This window comes from Eriocheir sinensis, unplaced genomic scaffold (genome assembly GCF_024679095.1).
Source record: "Eriocheir sinensis breed Jianghai 21 unplaced genomic scaffold, ASM2467909v1 Scaffold51, whole genome shotgun sequence".
NCBI classification, from domain to species: domain Eukaryota; kingdom Metazoa; phylum Arthropoda; class Malacostraca; order Decapoda; family Varunidae; genus Eriocheir; species Eriocheir sinensis.
In genome coordinates, this window is record NW_026111843.1 from 829943 (window position 1) to 847650 (window position 17708).

The 17708-nt window shown below is 44.9% G+C and overlaps 1 long non-coding RNA gene across 5 annotated transcripts; it reads right to left on the bottom strand.

Moving 5' to 3' along the window:
- Positions 1–2523: 2523 nt before the first annotated feature.
- On the bottom strand, positions 2524–9138 carry LOC126992859 (uncharacterized). 5 transcript variants are annotated; one of them, XR_007747140.1, is made up of 4 exons: positions 8790–9138; positions 7352–7434; positions 6034–6128; positions 2524–2613 (listed from the first exon to the last, which is right to left on the bottom strand). It is a non-coding gene; the product is annotated as an uncharacterized LOC126992859 (long non-coding RNA). The 5 variants fall into 5 exon arrangements; XR_007747138.1 differs by having other exon boundaries at positions 7352–7489; positions 8790–9133; XR_007747139.1 differs by having other exon boundaries at positions 7352–7489; positions 8811–9129.
- Positions 9139–17708: the final 8570 nt, after the last annotated feature.

Consider the following 17708-nt stretch of genomic DNA (forward strand, 5'->3'; position numbering starts at 1 on the left):
TTACTAAAGTTAAAGGGATAAATCAACCTCTCTCTCTCTCTATTTACTAAAGAAGAAATGGAAGGACTCGGTGGCAGGTGATTCCATGTAATCCCGCGTAAGTTGAAGGACGGATCACCTAGCCTGGACCATAGAGTCAGTGTGGTCTGCATATCTACGTCAATCTATGTAAATCTCTCTGTGTCTGCCTTGGGCGTGACTTGAAGAGCCAATGCTGTGGTGTGGTGTGGCAGCAGGCTACGTGGTGAGGCCGCTGGAAGGGTCAGGGGAAGAGCTGTTGTATATTAGGGCGAAGCAGGACTCAAGTTCCGGACGTGGTGTGTGTGTGTGTGTGTGTGTGTGTGTGTGTGTGTGTGTCGTTTATCCCCCACGAGTCCTAGTGTTGATTACTCATATTTTTGTTAACACACACACACACACACACACACACACACACACACACACACACACAGCAAAGGGTTATGAAGGCAAGGGGTCACATTCTTAAACATTTCGGCGCCCAAGCACACACGTTTGACAAGGCTTTCGAAGGAGTTTTGGGCATTTCCAGAAGTAGTTTTATTACCCTTCTCGTGGTTTGACCTTTCTTCTGCACCGTGAACCTAAAAAGAACATACATTAGAACCCAAATGACCTCCTTTTTGGTCTCGGGAAATAGTTACCATGAGGCGTGGCAGCATCTGACAGCAAGGCCTCACGGTGGGCTGGGCGGCACTGGTGAGAAAAGCCTGAAGCACACACTTGGGTACGTCCGTTCTCTTCCGCCATATGCCAAGACCTTACTACAGCCGTCCCTCAAATAGTACGGTTTCCAATAGCACGGTTTTGGTTTTATATGGACTGTCATGGAAGAGTTTTTTAGGATTTTTAAATTTCCCATATTGTCAGATGCTTGCGCCTCCCACATCAGCTGTTTCCAGAGGTCATAAAGGAGATCAGTCGGGTTCCAATGAGAGTATTTTTTAGGTTCATGGTACAGGAGAAAGGCCTACCTGCCACCTGGGTCATAAAACTACCCGTGGAGATGTCCGAAACGCCTACGAGAGTCTTGTCCAACTCTACGGTACCTTACAGAATACTATGAGCCGTTCGGAATCTATAGTCATCACTCTCTCTCTCTCTCTCTCTCTCTCTCTCTCTCTCTCTCTCTCTCTCTCTCTCTCTCTCTCTCTCTCTCTCTCTCTCTCTCTCTCGTGAATGTTTCATCATATTGGATTCGCAGATCATTAGTGAGTACCTTTTGATGTGCGCCGGGCGGGTCGAGCCAGGAGGAGGAGGAGGAGGAATGAGGAGGAGGAGGAGGAGGAAACAAGAGGAGAGAGAGGAAAAGCAAAAGGAGAGAGATTAAAGGAAGGGATTAAGGAAAGATTGAAATAGTAGTAGTAGTAGTAGTAGTAGTAGTAGTAGTAGTAAGGGGGAGTTTAAACTACACTGTGGCCCACACACACACACACACACACACACACACACACACACACACACACACTATGGCTTTGGTGGGGGTAGTGTCAGTATGTCCATGGCTATTTCTATGAGCCTAATGATAGTCTGACAAAGCCTCTTCTGCACCATATGAAACAAGAGAGGGTTGTATGATTGGTTTGTGAGCTCTGCCCCGCACCTCAGGGGATGTGCGTACATCTCTGGGTGGTCAGTAGAGAGAAGAGGTAGACCAGACTGACCCAGCGAAGCCTAGGTCCTGTCATTACTTAACCCGGTGGTAGCAGCGGGGATCATGTTTCTTAATGGTCCCTCCAAGCGAGAAAAATGAGAAAAAATCACCCCTTACGCAAACCATTTCATAATATATATCAAAGCATTTGTGATCAGATTATGTATCATCTATTTTGGGGGGTTTATATCATGGCACAAATTTGTCCCGTCGCTGCTACACGGTAAAGCCACAAATTTGTCCCGTTGCTGCTACACGGTAAAGCCACAAATTTGTCCCGTCGCTGCTACACGGTAAAGCCACAAATTTGTCCCGTTGCTGCTACACGGTAAAGCCACAAATTTGTCCTGTTGCTGCTACACGGTAAAGCCACAAATTTGTCCTGTTGTTGCTACACGGTAAAGCCACAAATTTTGCCTGTCGCTGCTACACGGTAAAGCCACAAATTTGTCCCGTTGTTGCTACACGGTAAAGCCACAAATTTGTCCCGTCGCTGCTACACGGTAAAGCCACAAATTTGTCCCGTCGCTGCTACACGGTAAAGCCACAAATTTGTCCCGTCGCTGCTACACGGTAAAGCCACAAATTTGTCCCGTTGCTGCTACACGGTAAAGCCACAAATTTGTCCCGTTGCTGCTACACGGTAAAGCCACAAATTTGTCCCGTTGCTGCTACACGGTAAAGCCACAAATTTGTCCCGTTGCTGCTACACGGTAAAGCCACAAATTTGTCCCGTTGCTGCTACACGGTAAAGCCACAAATTTGTCCCGTTGCTGCTACACGGTAAAGCCACAAATTTGTCCCGTTGCTGCTACACGGCAAGGCCACAAAATTATTGGGCTAATAAGGACTCTTACCTTCATTCCCTGGAGGACTTGTGAAGGCCTGTGAAGACTTGAAAACCTCCCTTCAGCAACACCTTCACAGCTGACATGACGATGCTGCAGCAGGGAAAGAAGGGACAGTTATCAGCACGAGGAAGCTCACTACATTTGAAATACTAATTGTGGGAAAAGTGTGAGAAATTAACACTAAATGGTGGCCTACTTAAGATTCCAAGGATGGACGGAGTGATAGAAACATGACAATGGCCTAACTCTAAACCTCTACTGAAGCAGGATGGCTAGCTAACAGGACCCTGAAGGAACAGTCCAGTAGTGATGGTCACATGTTTCTTCAGTCAAGTTCCTGAGATGTCCAAATCTATGCTCCAGCAAAATATATATTTCAGATATTTTCTCCTAATGTTCAAGTGCCCTAAGAGTTATTTAGGTTTTCATCAACGTTAATTTTTGCAATGTGATCCATGCAGTCTGCACATGTACTTTGGGCAGGTCAGACCCACACCTTGCTGCATCACAGGCCTGCAAAAAGTTACAGTAATGCTGGAAATGCCTTCAAATATGAACTGTTGTCAACTTCTAGAGTTCATATATACGTATATATATATATATATATATATATATATATATATATATATATATATATATATATATATATATATATATATATATATATATATATATATATATATATATATATATATATATATAATTGGTGCATAAGAAATAAAATCTTCCAGCCTCAAACTCCTTGGTACAACAGTGAGATCCAAGTAGTATTTTGTAAACTTGAATAAATGAGATGCCATCCACATGAGTGAGCATTGCATCAATACTTCCATGCAGCCAATTTGTCCAAGGCAACAATCAAATACCTACAACAAACAAATGCAAGGCAAGTCAAACACACGACTTGGTTACAGAACAAAAATAAGATGTGGAAGGTCAAGAAGATCAGTAAAGCTTAGGTCCAGAGATTCTCATATTGAAATAAATAATAAATAATGAAAGGTGAGGCACACACCAGACCCTGCCATCTTTACTACAACATTACTTATTACACACCAGACCCTGCCATCTTTACTACAACATTACTTATTGGCACACACCAGACCCTGCCATCTTTACTACAACATTACTTATTGGCACACACCAGACCCTGCCATCTTTACTACAACATTACTTATTGGCACACACCAGACCCTGCCATCTTTACTACAACATTACTGATGGGCCAACACCCGACCCTGCCATCTGTACTACAACATTACTTATTGGCACACCAGACCCTGCCATCTTTACTACAACATTATTGGCACACACCAGACCCTGCCATCTTTACTACAACATTACTTATTGGCACACACCAGACCCTGCCATCTTTACTACAACATTACTTATTGGCACACACCAGACCCTGCCATCTTTACTACAACATTACTTATTGGCACACACCAGACCCTGCCATCTTTACTACAACATTACTTATTGGCACACACCAGACCCTGCCATCTTTACTACAACATTACTTATTGGCACACACCAGACCCTGCCATCTTTAGTGTCAAGTCACTGAAGCTTCTGGAGTGTTCTGGCAGCAGTGTTCGGTGTGTGGGGAGGAAACAAGACAAACAAAAAAGAATACAATGTCTATGTCAGTGTTTAGCCATAAGGAAAGCATTCTGCATGTTTGGGTAATGTTTTTTTCCTTCTAAATTCAGCCCATAGCTACAGACATCTAAACAACTACACTGCACTCAACAAAAACTTGAGTGCCTTCATTAAAGCTCGGCACCAAAAGTTGAACATCATTTTGTATAACTTTTCTATTACCAACTAAACCCAATTAGTAGAAAAAAATATTAGGAATGAGCAAATAATTGATTTTTGCAAACTGTTCTTTATACTTCAATGAAATAATTATAACCAAAAAGCTGAATTAATCCTGAGAAAGTATTTTGTGAGTTATTCTATAACTAATTCTATATTTGAACTTAATGTAATGAAACCCATTTCTATAGATACCACATAATCTATCAAACATTAAGCATTTTACTAAGCACTTTTATAACAGAATCTTAGTAAAAATACATTTACAATAACTCTGCAAACCATCCCCCAGCTGCCACACCTCTGCCTCAACACACCTGGGCCATAGCTGGGCGTTATCGCGATACTTTATTGCTGATAACAAAATCGGGTTATCGGCCATCCGCTACTTATTTAAATGTATATCGATATCTTCATTACTTTTGTAAGCAAACTAGCGATAATCGCTACTTTTTCCGCCTCTCAGAAGAAAAAAAAACATTGTCTCCTCCCTACTGCGCATGTGTGGTCCTGGCGCCCGGTGTTGTATGAAAAAAATTTCGGGGTATGAAATATCTTCGGTGAAGAGATTTCATATTTAGATCATTAACATTAAAACACTAGGTTATTTTTTATGCTACTCAAAAATCAATATATCAAAGAGAAAAATCATTTAACTTTGCCCAAAAAATGATTATTCACTGCCTCAAATTTGATATTCCATATTCGTTTGTGAGCATGCCATCGTATTGAAGGCACCCGGTGTTGTGTTATTTGGTGTCCCATCGTCAAAAGCTGGCACTTTTGTTTACAACATTGTCTCTCGTGAACTACATGTTCAGACCAGTAAGTTAGCCCTGTACAGTCTCACAAAGCTTTTTAACACATAGTTGCTGGAAGGCTGAATCAGTACCACCATCCTCCCTCTGTCTCGGACGACACTCTGTACATATAAATACAACTCGTACAGAGTGTCGTTCTAGAACCAGCGGGGATGGTGGTACTGTATGTCTGATTCAGCCTTCCAGCAACTCCTAATTACGGTTAAAAAGCTTTGTGAGACTGTACAGGTCTACGCTTGCTGGTCTGAGCATGCGCAGTTCACGAGAGACCAGTGTTTGCAAACAAAAGCAGCTTATGAATGTGGGGACGCCAAATAACACAACACCGGTTCAGGCGTTTCCAGTATTACCGTCCTTAGCTACGTGTCAACGTGTGGTTTTCAGGTTTTGTAAGTTTTCTAAAATACAGATAATACAAATTTGAATTCATCTATGTGTTTTGTTTGAAATATCAATATAGTATCGTTTTCGCCTATCGGACTTATCGCTAGCTAGTATCGGAATTGTGGATTAATATCGGGTATCGGTTATCGCCTATATTTGTATTTCCAGTTAACGAATATCGGTTATTACCGATAAGGTTTTCCATTATCAGTTATCGGTTATCGGGAATGAGGTTTTGTTATCATGCCCAGCTATGACCTGGGCACACTTTTACACAATTAGTCACATTGTTTTTGAGTTATAGAAAAAAAATGGAAGGCACAATATTTTGTTAGGCTTTGTCTGAAGACCTTGCAAAATGCTTGGTCTGAAATACAAATACAGGAAAATCACTTTGCATAGACACCAAAAGGAAATGAAACAAGTCACTTCTGAAGACATTCCAAAATTACAAACAGGGAAGGGATGCCTGATGGTGCCTTACCTCTGGTGGCTCCATGGGCCCTGGGGGAGGGATCCTGGCCGGGGTGGAGGAGGCGCCAGGGTCTGGTGCTGGCTCTCAAGATTACCCTCATCAACCTGCATGACGGCACCAGTTCAGTCTGTGCCTCTGGGTACAAATTGCATCTTTTGCCACTTTAATCCTACCAAAGCCTAACACTAGAGCTTCAAAATCTACCAACACTCAACCTATAAAAATAAATCCATAAAAATGTCCACGGTGAATCACAAGGTTACGGCTAACGCAACACACCTTCACACAGGACAAAATGACATCTTTTCTAGCTCTGAAACAACTTGAAGGAGATGTTTTCTTTTTAAAGTATTTGAATAATTCATTTTTGGGTGAGTGTTAATAATGAATGAGTCTGAATGAAATATAATACAGCACATCTTCATCACCTTCTGGTCCTGAGTGGGTTCACCAGCTGTACTGTCACACAGGGGTGCTCAGAGGAGGCTCCAGCCCTTCACCAACTGGTTCATCACCTTCTGGTCCTGAGTGGGTTCACCAGCTGTACTGTCACACCAACTGGTTCATAATCGTGTATAGCCTTTTCCAACACACAGTGACTCAGACACACAGGAAAACACATGTAAGCCTCATTTAACATCAATATTTAACAGTCCATATCCAATTTCAATGACTATCTTTTTGAGTGAGGTACAAAGTATGTTCTACAATACACCTCTGGAAAGGTCACAGTGATTCTTTAATGATGCTAAATGACAGCTTGATGCACAAACACCAACAATCACATCGGGCAAACAAGACAAAACATGGATACCACACTAACTCACACACCCGGAGAAGCAACACATGAGCAGACGTGTCTTTAATTTGTTGAGTTACCAGTGATCAGAGGTGACTGATGTGTTGTAGAGTGTGTCTAGGAAAGCCTGAAGGGACTTGTGAAGGCCTCAGTGCTGATGTATGCACAACTCTGGGTGACCATGTTTGCCGTGGTGCCGAGGGAAGGAGAAGGACTGTAAGCTGCTGCAGGGACAGGCTTTGTCAATGGAGCCAGATAGAAATAACAAATTCAATGCAAATAAAAGCAATGGATAGAAAAGGCAGGAAAAAGGTGCTTGAAGGATATAAAAAAAAAGATTTCTGTATATTAATGCACCGAGGTGGCCTGGACAGGGAAATAAACCAGTCCAAATCCTAAAATTAATGTAAAGACAAGTTTGACAGAGTGAGACACACAGACAGAACCCTGTGAGTGCAACTCATTTCCTGTTTACCACAACCAGGAATATAAACAAGTATACACACACACACACACATACACACACACCTCATTGATGTCAGCATCCCTGTACTCCTTGGCAGGCTCCAGGGAGTCCTCCTCCAGGGGTGGTCCAGCGTGAAGGAGGGAGCCTGGGAGAGGTGTCTCGTCAAGCTTTGAAGCAATCCCAAAAACGTGAGCATTCCCCTGTTTGAGACAGGGAATCAGTGACCTCCATGAGACGCTGAACACTACGGACATGCTTAAGCTGAGTCGAGACACTGTACGTGTCGTTAATTTTGCCAATTTTTATGAAACTGATTTGATGCATGACCATCATATAAGTTTTGCATATATACACTTACATCCACTATGCTGTTCAAGTGGCTTTGTTCAATATATACAAATGTTTATCTAAAATAATAATATAAGAAACTGTTGCGCTGGAAATGTCTTCAGCCAGACACAATGATCATTTTGTAAACTGAGAGCCAGCTGGTGCACATACATCATGCATGACACACACACACACACACACAAAGACATAAATAAACATAGCTTCCCGCAAAGAAATATAGAGGTTTGGAACAGACTAAGTGAGGATGTAGTATTGGCGAAGTGTGCAAAGCTTTAAGGAAAAGTTGAATAAATGTAGATACGGATATGGGACCACACCAGTGTAAAGCCCAGCCCTGTAAAACTACAACAAGGTAAATACAACAACTAACTAAATACACACACACACACACACACACACACACACATTTTTTTCACAACAATTTGACTCAATCAATATTCATGATTTCACTATAATGCTTGCTCAAGGGAATGCAAATTTGTCGAGTTCTTCAAACAATAAATTTCTAAGCGCATTCTACATTAATCTCACTATGTTACTGTTGGATATATTATTTAAAAAAAAAAATGATTTTTTAGAGGCATGAGCGACGGCCGAAGAGAAAGGAATGCATGAGACTGGTGTCTATTAATGGTTAAGGTGGTGAGGAAAAGAGGAAAGTAATGATTGAAAATTTTGTAAATGGTAGAGTGGATGTGTTGGGAGTGACTGAAACACATAGTTGAGGAACTGGTGTGAGTGATGGCAGGGGAGGGGGTGCCTGGGGGGTTGTATGGACGGGGATGGATGGAGGCAGGAGTAAGGAAGTGTTGTGATGTCTGAAAGAGTGTGGAGACTGATTATGGTTGGAAGGGATCAAGAATTGTGTGGCTGAAAGGAAAAGTAGGTTTAGAAAAGTATGCATGGGTGTGTATTTATGCACCAGTAAATGTGAGGAGTAAAAAAGGACTGAGAGAAAGGGAAGCTTTTTGGGAGGAAGTGAATGCATGTTTGAACAGTTTTGAGAAAGAAAGGAAACTTATTATGATGGGAGATATGAATGGGTGATGGATGTGTGATGGATGTGGTGGGAAAATGGGGGAGGCTCGTGGTTCAAAGTGCCATTTCTGTGAGGTCCAGGCCAGTCTGGGAAGGCTGCGTGGCACTGACCTGAGGGTGTCACAGGCTGACCTGAGGGTGTGGAGCCTGGCTGGGGCTGCCTTGCGGCTGGTGTGGGGGAGTGTAGCCGTGGCAGGAAGTGTTCTGGTGTGTGGGGCGCCGCGCCTGGCCAGCGTGGGGCTGAGGGTGTCACACGCGGCCTGATTGTTTACATGTAGATCCTGATGATGATGATGATGATGTTCTTGCCTTTGTCTTTGCAACGGCGTCTCCGATACTTCTTCAAAGATTTGTCGCCTAGTATCACTAGGGGACAACGGGCCCTTGTCCGAAGACGGCGGCCGTCAGGAGGGAAAACATTGCTCCCTCCTTGCACGGGGGAGCACCGGCCATTGCTAGAGGCAGGACGTGCCGACAGACCGACTCTATTGGCGATCGAAATCGATCTAGCCGAGCAAGTCTGCCTGTCGACGAGGACTGGCGTACGCAAGGACACCCCAAAAGGCTACTACTGCCATATCTCAAAACCACAATGAGTTTGGTCCATTAGCCTAATATTGTAGAAATACTTGAAGTAAACGAGTTTTATCTTATGTAGTATAAATTGATTGATTGTTCATTGTTGCGTTTAACAACAAAGGAGAAGGGAGGAACATGCCATCCCAGGCATTGCATCGTGTGATTATTAGCCTCTTCCATTTAGTAGCAGTAGTAGTCGGTCGGGAGTTTTGCCTTTGTAACGGCACTCCCTGATGTGTCTACTGTCTGGGTCTATTGTTTTCCTTTTTCTTTCATTCTTTTTTCTCTTATTGTCCAAAACTTGTGTACTGTTGTTTTCGTTTGTTCGGTGTGTTCATTTTCAAATAAAAATGTTCCAATGTTGCAGCCTCACGCACTTTATGCTTTCCTCTGCACAGGCCGGGCACCAGAGCAGGAAGTGTCGCAGGTCTTCGTGTTCAGCTTCACACATGTCACACTTGGTTTCCTCTTGCCGGTGTCTGTTTCTGTCTTTTAGTTGCATGTTGTTTGTCCTGCATCTGAATAGCACTTCTGAGGCTTGGTTGTTGGTGTATACCTCCTCTTGTCCTCCCAACTCCTGTCTCCATTTTCTATATATCTTAAGGCTCGCTTTCTCATTCATTTGCCTCTTCCACTCTCTTGTATCCAGCTCTCATTCTCTGCTTTATACTCTCCTTTGTCTCATTCCTCACACTCACACTCAGTCCCTCAGTTGCTCTCAGTTCATTCAACAAATCCTTCACCCACCTACTTTGTCTCTTCTCTATCATCTCCTCTCCCACCCTTCTCACCAAATCGTTTCCTTCCACAAGAACATACCTTAAGTACTTCCACTGTCCTCCCTTATCCTGTTTTTAACACTGGAGCTTCCTATCTCCCCTGAGTGCTGCTTCCTGTGCATACATTGGTGCCCTCAAAATCTTCCTGTACACCTCATTCTCTATCCTCTGCAACTTTTTTATGTCTGTCTTTGTGATGTTTATTATATTTACCCCGTACAGGATGGATGGCAGTGCAACATTTTTCCAATAAGTCTTTCCTTTTAACATTCTTGAACAGCTCTTTTCAATTACATTGTATGTCATATTTGCTAGCCTTCTCGCTTTCCTGAACATTTCTTCCTTTTGCATTTGAAAACAGTTCCTCTTGTCATTGACTATTATTCCTAAATATTTAATTCTATCCCCAACACTAATGCCCCCTATATTTTCTGGTTTGTTTTCCATATTAAAAATGATAATATTGCTTTTCTGTTTATTTACTTCTAGTCCATATTCTTTAGCTATAGTCTCCATCTTCTCTATCATCTGTACTGCTTCCCCTACACTATTTGCCAAAAGCATGCCATCATCTGCAAAGAAGAGAGGTAATCCTCAATGCCTCATCTTTGTACCCACATTCTAGCTCCACTAGCTCCTGAATTATTTTAAAAGTAATCATCTTCAACAGTGTAGTTGAGGCAGTACATCCCTGTCAAATCCCACTGGTCACTTCTATTTCTATCTCCCCCTCTTCTTTATCGTTTTATAAGCCATTTCGCCGCCCAAGAACACATATTTGACAAGGCTTTCGTAGGAGTTTGGGTCATTTCTTCATTTAACTCTGATTTTCGTATGTGTATTTTTACATTACTGATACAATTTTATGCTAGTGTGATGCAGAATTTTCTCAGCAAGATGATGGTGGTCTCAGTTTTTCTTGAAGATGAATGTTGGGGTCGGGAAACAGGGTGGCGGTGAGGTGTGTGAGGCCGTCGGTTTTGGATGAACTGCGCACACCCACGGACCTTGGCCGGCTGCTCTCATATCATTATATATTCTCTTGTAGTTTTGAATAGAAAAAAAAGAGCACCATCATCATCCTCTCTTTATTTTCCATTTGGTGTATGTTCATTTTATGTGTCTTTGACTTTGATCTTTAAGGTTTCAACTTCAGAGACAGCAGTACTTATGTTGTGTGGACTCCCATTAACTGAACTAATTATAAAAACAACAATCCAGAAGATCAGAATATAGCTGGATATCGTAGACCTTAATCACCTCAATTTTGTCCATCTTAATTCAGCAATCTTTTAGCCCAGCACCTCATTGACTTGCCTAACAGATCAGAGCACTCATTGAACGTACGCGCTGGACACTTCCATTCACTCCCGTCGCAACAAATGCCAATCTTGAAAGGACTTGATCATTTTCGCAACTCTTTAAACTGATTGACTGACTAACTGACGATGTGGGTAAGTGAATGAGACAAGGAAGAGGAGGCGAGGATGGAGAAAATGACAACGAGAACAAGGAAAGTGAAAAATGATAGCAGAGAGAGAGAGAGAGAGAGAGAGAGAGAGAGAGAGAGAGAGAGAGAGAGAGAGAGAGAGAGAGAGAGAGAGAGAGAGAACCATACTAATATTTAGCTAGGGGCTGAACCTTGGCCATGATAAGATTAGGCTGAAACTAAGCTCCTTAGAATATTATTGCTCAGTGCATAAGCGTTGATAGGAATGGAGGAGGAGGAGGGTGGGAGGAGGAGGAGGAGGAGGAGAAGGACGAAGGAAGAGGAGGAAGAGGAGAAGAAAGACATGGACTATGAGGTAGAGAAGGCAAAGCAGGAGGAAGCGAAGCAGGAGGAAGAGGAGAAGGAAGAGAACTGGTGGGGGCTGTAAAGGGAAGATTTAGACGAGATGGAGACCGACTGGACAGAAGCATGAATTTTTGTGCCTGTAACCTTTAGACCGCCTACTTCTGACCTGAGACCGGTGCCCTGAAATGTATCCGGTGGAACACCCTTTTTTTCCCACATATATTCGCGGCATGTTTATCGAAAACGTACACGGTGAAATCATACTGATAACGTTGCCTGAGGTAGATGCAACGACTATAACATCTTTATTGTAGCCTCTTCACATTGTTTAGGTTCTGTAATATAAAAAGGAGACTATCCCCGTGGACTGTACGCACTCAGCGTGTGACGAGCTGCGGCGTGGGGGACGTGATGGACTGCGCCTCCACTTACGTGTGTTGTTATTCCAGTCTGGACGTGTTATTCATAACATTTCCGATGCTCAACAGAGTAACCCGAACACACGGAGGCATAAACACTATGAAATGTATGTCCTTTATATGCTTCACAGAGCACGCCTACTCCTCATGCGTATTAACCTGTTTCATATGCATATGTTGCTGCAGAGATGAATGAATACATGAATGAATGTGCTAACCAAATCCAGTTTTAACTTGTTTTATAGTTACGTTTCATATACGCACGTTGTTAGACAGAAAGAAAGGGAAGTCTCACACCACTGTTCTCCGGCACTCTGTGCTCCTTCTTGCATAATGTCATTGTGTGTCCTCTGAAGTTGTTTGCACTTCACTTTTGTACATTGCGCGTGCTGGCAGAACTGTGAGTGAAGATGTGCCGGTCTGCTGGATGTTTCCACTTCACTTTTGTACATTGCGCGTGCTGGCAGAACTGTGAGTGAAGATGTGCCGGTCTGCTGGATGTTTCCACTTCACTTTTGTACATTGCGCGTGCTGGCAGAACTGTGAGTGAAGATGTGCCGGTCTGCAGGATGTTTCCACTTCACTTTTGTACATTGCGCGTGCTGGCAGAACTGTGAGTGAAGATGTGCCGGTCTGCAGGATGTTTCCACTTCACTTTTGTACATTGCGCGTGCTGGCAGAACTGTGAGTGAAGATGTGCCGGTCTGCTGGATGTTTCCACTTCACTTTTGTACATTGCGCGTGCTGGCAGAACTGTGAGTGAAGATGTGCCGGTCTGCAGGATGTTTCCACTTCACTTTTGTACATTGCGCGTGCTGGCAGAACTGTGAGTGAAGATGTGCCGGTCTGCAGGATGTTTCCACTTCACTTTTGTACATTGCGCGTGCTGGCAGAGCTGGAGACGTGCCGGTCTGCTGGACGTTTGTTTTTGTATAGTATATATGACCGGTGATGTGGGAGATGTGGAAGCACTCCAGCTATTGTAGTTTCGTTGATGTGGCAACGCCCCGAGGAACATGATAAGAGACGAGTGATCATAGCGGCGGCGAGTGCACGATGGTTCGGGGAGAGGCGAGGCTGAGCCTTTTGGGCGAGTGCAGAGTGCAGACGCGGTGTGTTTCCGAGGAGTGCGAGACTGAGACTGTTCAGACGCTGCGGTGTTCCCGAGGAGTGCGAGACTGAGATTGTTTGGGCCAGCACAGAGGAGCGATGCAGAGTGTGTTGGAAGGAGGATACCGAGGACACGAGATGCCAGGGCGGAGAGGAGGAGGAGCTTCATGGACGCAACAGAGGAGCTACGCCACGCACTCCGGGCGGCACTCTGCAGCGGTGAGCGTGGAAAGCCTCCAGGGCAACTCTGGCATCACACTCCTCGCCGCTCCGCCCTCTGCTGCCCCTGAAGGCGTGCTCCAGGGCCAGGAAGGCGTGGGCAAAGGAGGGAGCCCTTGCGTGGCCCTAGTTAGAGGAAGCCTCCAGGACCACGCTGGCCCATCCTCCTCGCCCCTTCGCCTTCTGTTGGCCTGAAGGCGTGGGCAAAGGAGGGAGCCCTTGCGTGGCCCTAGTTAGAAGAAGCCTCCAGGACCACGCTGGCCCATGCTCCTCGCCCCTTCGCCTTCTGTTGGCCTGAAGGCGTGGGCAAAGGAGGGAGCCCTTGACGTGGCCCTAAGGGCGGCTGATTCACGCCCCTTACTGCTCGCCGCCGCTGCCGCCCTGCCGCTAATCCTCGCGGCCAATGGGTGACCACCAGATGGCCGTTGCCATGATTGCCGCGGAGCCCAACATGAGCAGGGCGGGGCGGGCGTATTGCCACGCCACCCCCAGCCTCTCCAGGAAGCCGCCACCCGCCTTCCCCGGGCCTCCGGCAGGCCCCCGCCCGGCGCCCTGCTCGGCGTCCTCCTCCAAAGTCTCCCAGCCACTGCCATCCGAGGACTCGCCACTTTCATCCTCCTCGTCCGCTCCTTCAGTGTCCGCCTCCCAGCCACTGTCGTCGTCGGCTGTGTCTCCGTCAGCCTCGTCGCTCTTTTCTTCAGTCTCCTCGTGTTTAACTTCATCGCGCGCCTCCCAGCGACTCTTGTCGTCGGCTGTGTCTCCGTCAGCCTTGTAACTCTTTTCTTCAGTCGTCTTGTGTTTTTCTTCATCGCGCGCCTCCCAGCGACTCTCCTCATCGCTGTCTTTCTGCTGTTCGGCATTGCCAGGGTCTTGGGCGCCCGGTTCCAGCCCTGGGTCAATATACATCCTGTACCGTTGCCGCTTGGGTGGGGCAGCGGGCTTGATAACGTCAAACGGCCACACTGCTGTCGCCTCCGACAGTGGCCGGTGCGCCTTCAGCAGGGTCACCTTCTCCCTGTCGACGTGCAGAGAAAAAGACATGTTTGAGCTGTTCTGCTTCAGCTGCCTCATGAAGGTGTTGGGCTCCAATTTGGCCACGCGCTTCTCACCGCTGAGCAGCGCCAGGGTGACCCTGACCTGTGCGCCGCCCTTGGCGCTGGTCCTGACAAGCTGCGCCAGGTCCAGGAAGGAGTAGGTGACGACGGGGCGCACCACGCGGTCTACGTAGGTGAACCTGGCCACCTTCTTCGTCTCCTTGAAGCGCCACCCCACCCAGCCCCAGCGCCGCCGCACCACGCTCACCGAGACGCTGTGGGTGTCGGGCACGGCCACCGAGCACACGCCCTGCATCCCGTTCCAGAGCTCGGGGCCCCAGAGTGGCTCGCTGCGACGCTTCCTGGGGATCATTGTCGGCAATGTTTTATTAATTCAGAGAAAAAATGACGCGGCAGCGGCCAGGCCAGAGACGGCTGGTGGCGGCGCCCTTGTCTTCAGCCCCCCTATCCCCTCCCCCGGCTACTGACAAGGCTGTTGCCCGAACTGTGTGTGTGTGTGCGTGTGTGTGTGTGTGTGTGTTTGTGACGTCTGATCTATTTATCTATCTATCTAGATTTCGTGATGTATATGTTTATGGGACTTAATGGGTTACTCTCTCTCTCTCTCTCTCTCTCTCTCTCACTGGACGAAGAAGAGAACTAAGAAAAAGAGCATTAAGTAAAAGACAGAAAAAGTCACCAATCCAAGCAAAGCAAACTCGTAGCTCAAACACGCAATGCATTATTATAAGAAAAAAGAAACTCATTAATAATGTAAATAATGCATCAACGCCGTACGTCATTTTTCACGAGACAGTAAAGTAAAGTTTGGAGCACGCCAGGATTCGAACCCGTGCTCGCAGATTCGGAGTCACGGGGTCGTTTTATAAGCCATTTCGCCGCCCAAGAACACATATTTGACAAGGCTTTCGTAGGAGTTTGGGTCATTTCTTCATTTAACTCTGATTTTCGTATGTGTATTTTTACATTACTGATACAATTTTATGCTAGTGTGGTGCAGAATTTTCTCAGCAAGATGATGGCGGTCTCAGTTTTTCTTGAAGATGAATGTTGGGGTCGGGAAACAGGGTGGCGGTGAGGTGTGTGAGGCCGTCGGTTTTGGATGAACTGCGCACACCCACGGGCCCACGCCGGCTGCTCTCATATCATTATATATTCTCTTGTAGTTTTGAACAGAAAAAAAGAGCACCATCATCATCCTCTCTTTATTTTCCATTTGGTGTATGTTCATTTTATGTGTGAAGAGCTTCTATTTCTTCATCGTGCAGGAACTCGGAGAATAGGAGAAGTTCTAGGGATAATGAGACGCCATGCCTTTGTCCACAGGTCTAATTCTGACTTTCTTCACTACAGTCTTACAAAAGTACAAAAGCAACACAACATATGAAGTAGGACTTATATCTTATACTACATAAATGCAATACTAATAAGCATAAGTACTTAGGTTTCTCATCCTTAGAATACAGCACCTTTGAAAACTAGAAATACAGTGGCAAGAATATAATACTGGCACAATATAGGAACACAACAAATAAGAGAAAACGAGCTGGCCAACCCATTTTGAGGTAGACTTAAGAAAACATAACAAAACTCATGCAAACTACACTTCTGAGGTTTTTCAGATTTAACATTCTCCCGGCCATAGGGGGCGTTAAAGCCACCTATCCAAAGAATACATGAGTAAATCCTCTTAAAAATTCCTTAAACTTAAACTTAGTGATACATATTACAATCTTCACTTCATCATCAACTTATAAATCAAACTTAACAGGAACCTTGATTACTCTACCAGATCTAGTCTGGGAAGGCACATCAGGATCACTTACAGAATCCACAGGCAAACTGGCCTCATCATCACATGAGTTTTCATTATCATCAGAAACTTTATAAGGCATAAGCCTACCAGAGACATCCATTTCTTCAGATCTAGGTACTTCTAAGTTATACAACCTTTGGATAGACCTAGTAATTTCTCCCTTACTTGTTCTTAACTTTACACTTCTTACAAATCCATCTTTGCCAGGAAAAACATCAGTTACAAGTCCAAGAGGCCATTTCAGTCTTGGAATGTTGTCTTCCTTGATCAACACAAGGTCACCTTTAGACAAACTACAGTTTTGAGTGAATCCCTTAACAACTTGAGGTAGATTGGTTATATAATTATTACTCCAAACCTTCCAAAAATGTTCTAGCCTCTGATTCTTCACACATTCCCTCTCAGTCAAATCCTTGGAACTTACTATACTTGGTTCTACTTCTTGTGAGGGTTTACTGTGAGGAACCCTACCTAGAAGGAAATGTGAGGGAGTGAGATACTGAGAAGAGTCAGGGTATTCACTCACATAGGTCAAGGGTCTTGTATTTATGGAAGACTCTATTTCTACTAGTATAGTTTCTAGCTCAGTCTTACTCACATAATTATGATTCAGAGTCTTTCTTAAAGCAAGCTTAACTGATCTAATGAGTCTTTCCCACCAGCCACCCCACCAGGGGGACCGAGGGACTATGTACTTCCACTTGGGGGCTAGATGACCATATACTTTCTGTACTTCAGTTTGAGTAGCTATGAAGGTCTTTGCATTATCTGAGTACATGATACTAGGCAACCCTCTCCTGGCCACAAATCTTCTTATAGCCAAGAGACAATCAGACAAAGATAGTGACTCTGTGAGTTCTAGATGAATGGCTCTCGTAACACCACAGGTGAACAAGAGAACATAAAACTTGTTACTAGGATAATCAGCACAAAATAAAGGTCCAGCAAAATCTAGCCCTGTGACACTGAAAGGTGGAGCAGATGTCACTCTTTCCTTGGGTAAGGGAGCCACAGGTTGGCTGCACGGTCTAGTATCAAAACAACGGCAGCTGAAACACTCCTTCACTACTGTCTTAGCTAGTCTCCTTACTCCTATGATCCAAAAGTTGGTTCTTAAAGATGAAATGACAGTGCCAACACCTGCATGCTTTAGGAGCTTATGTTGAAATCTTATCAAAAGCTTGGCAAGAGGACCCCTGGGGATTATAACAGGCATCAAGGCCCTCAACGACCCACCACCCCTATGCCCGCCCAGCCA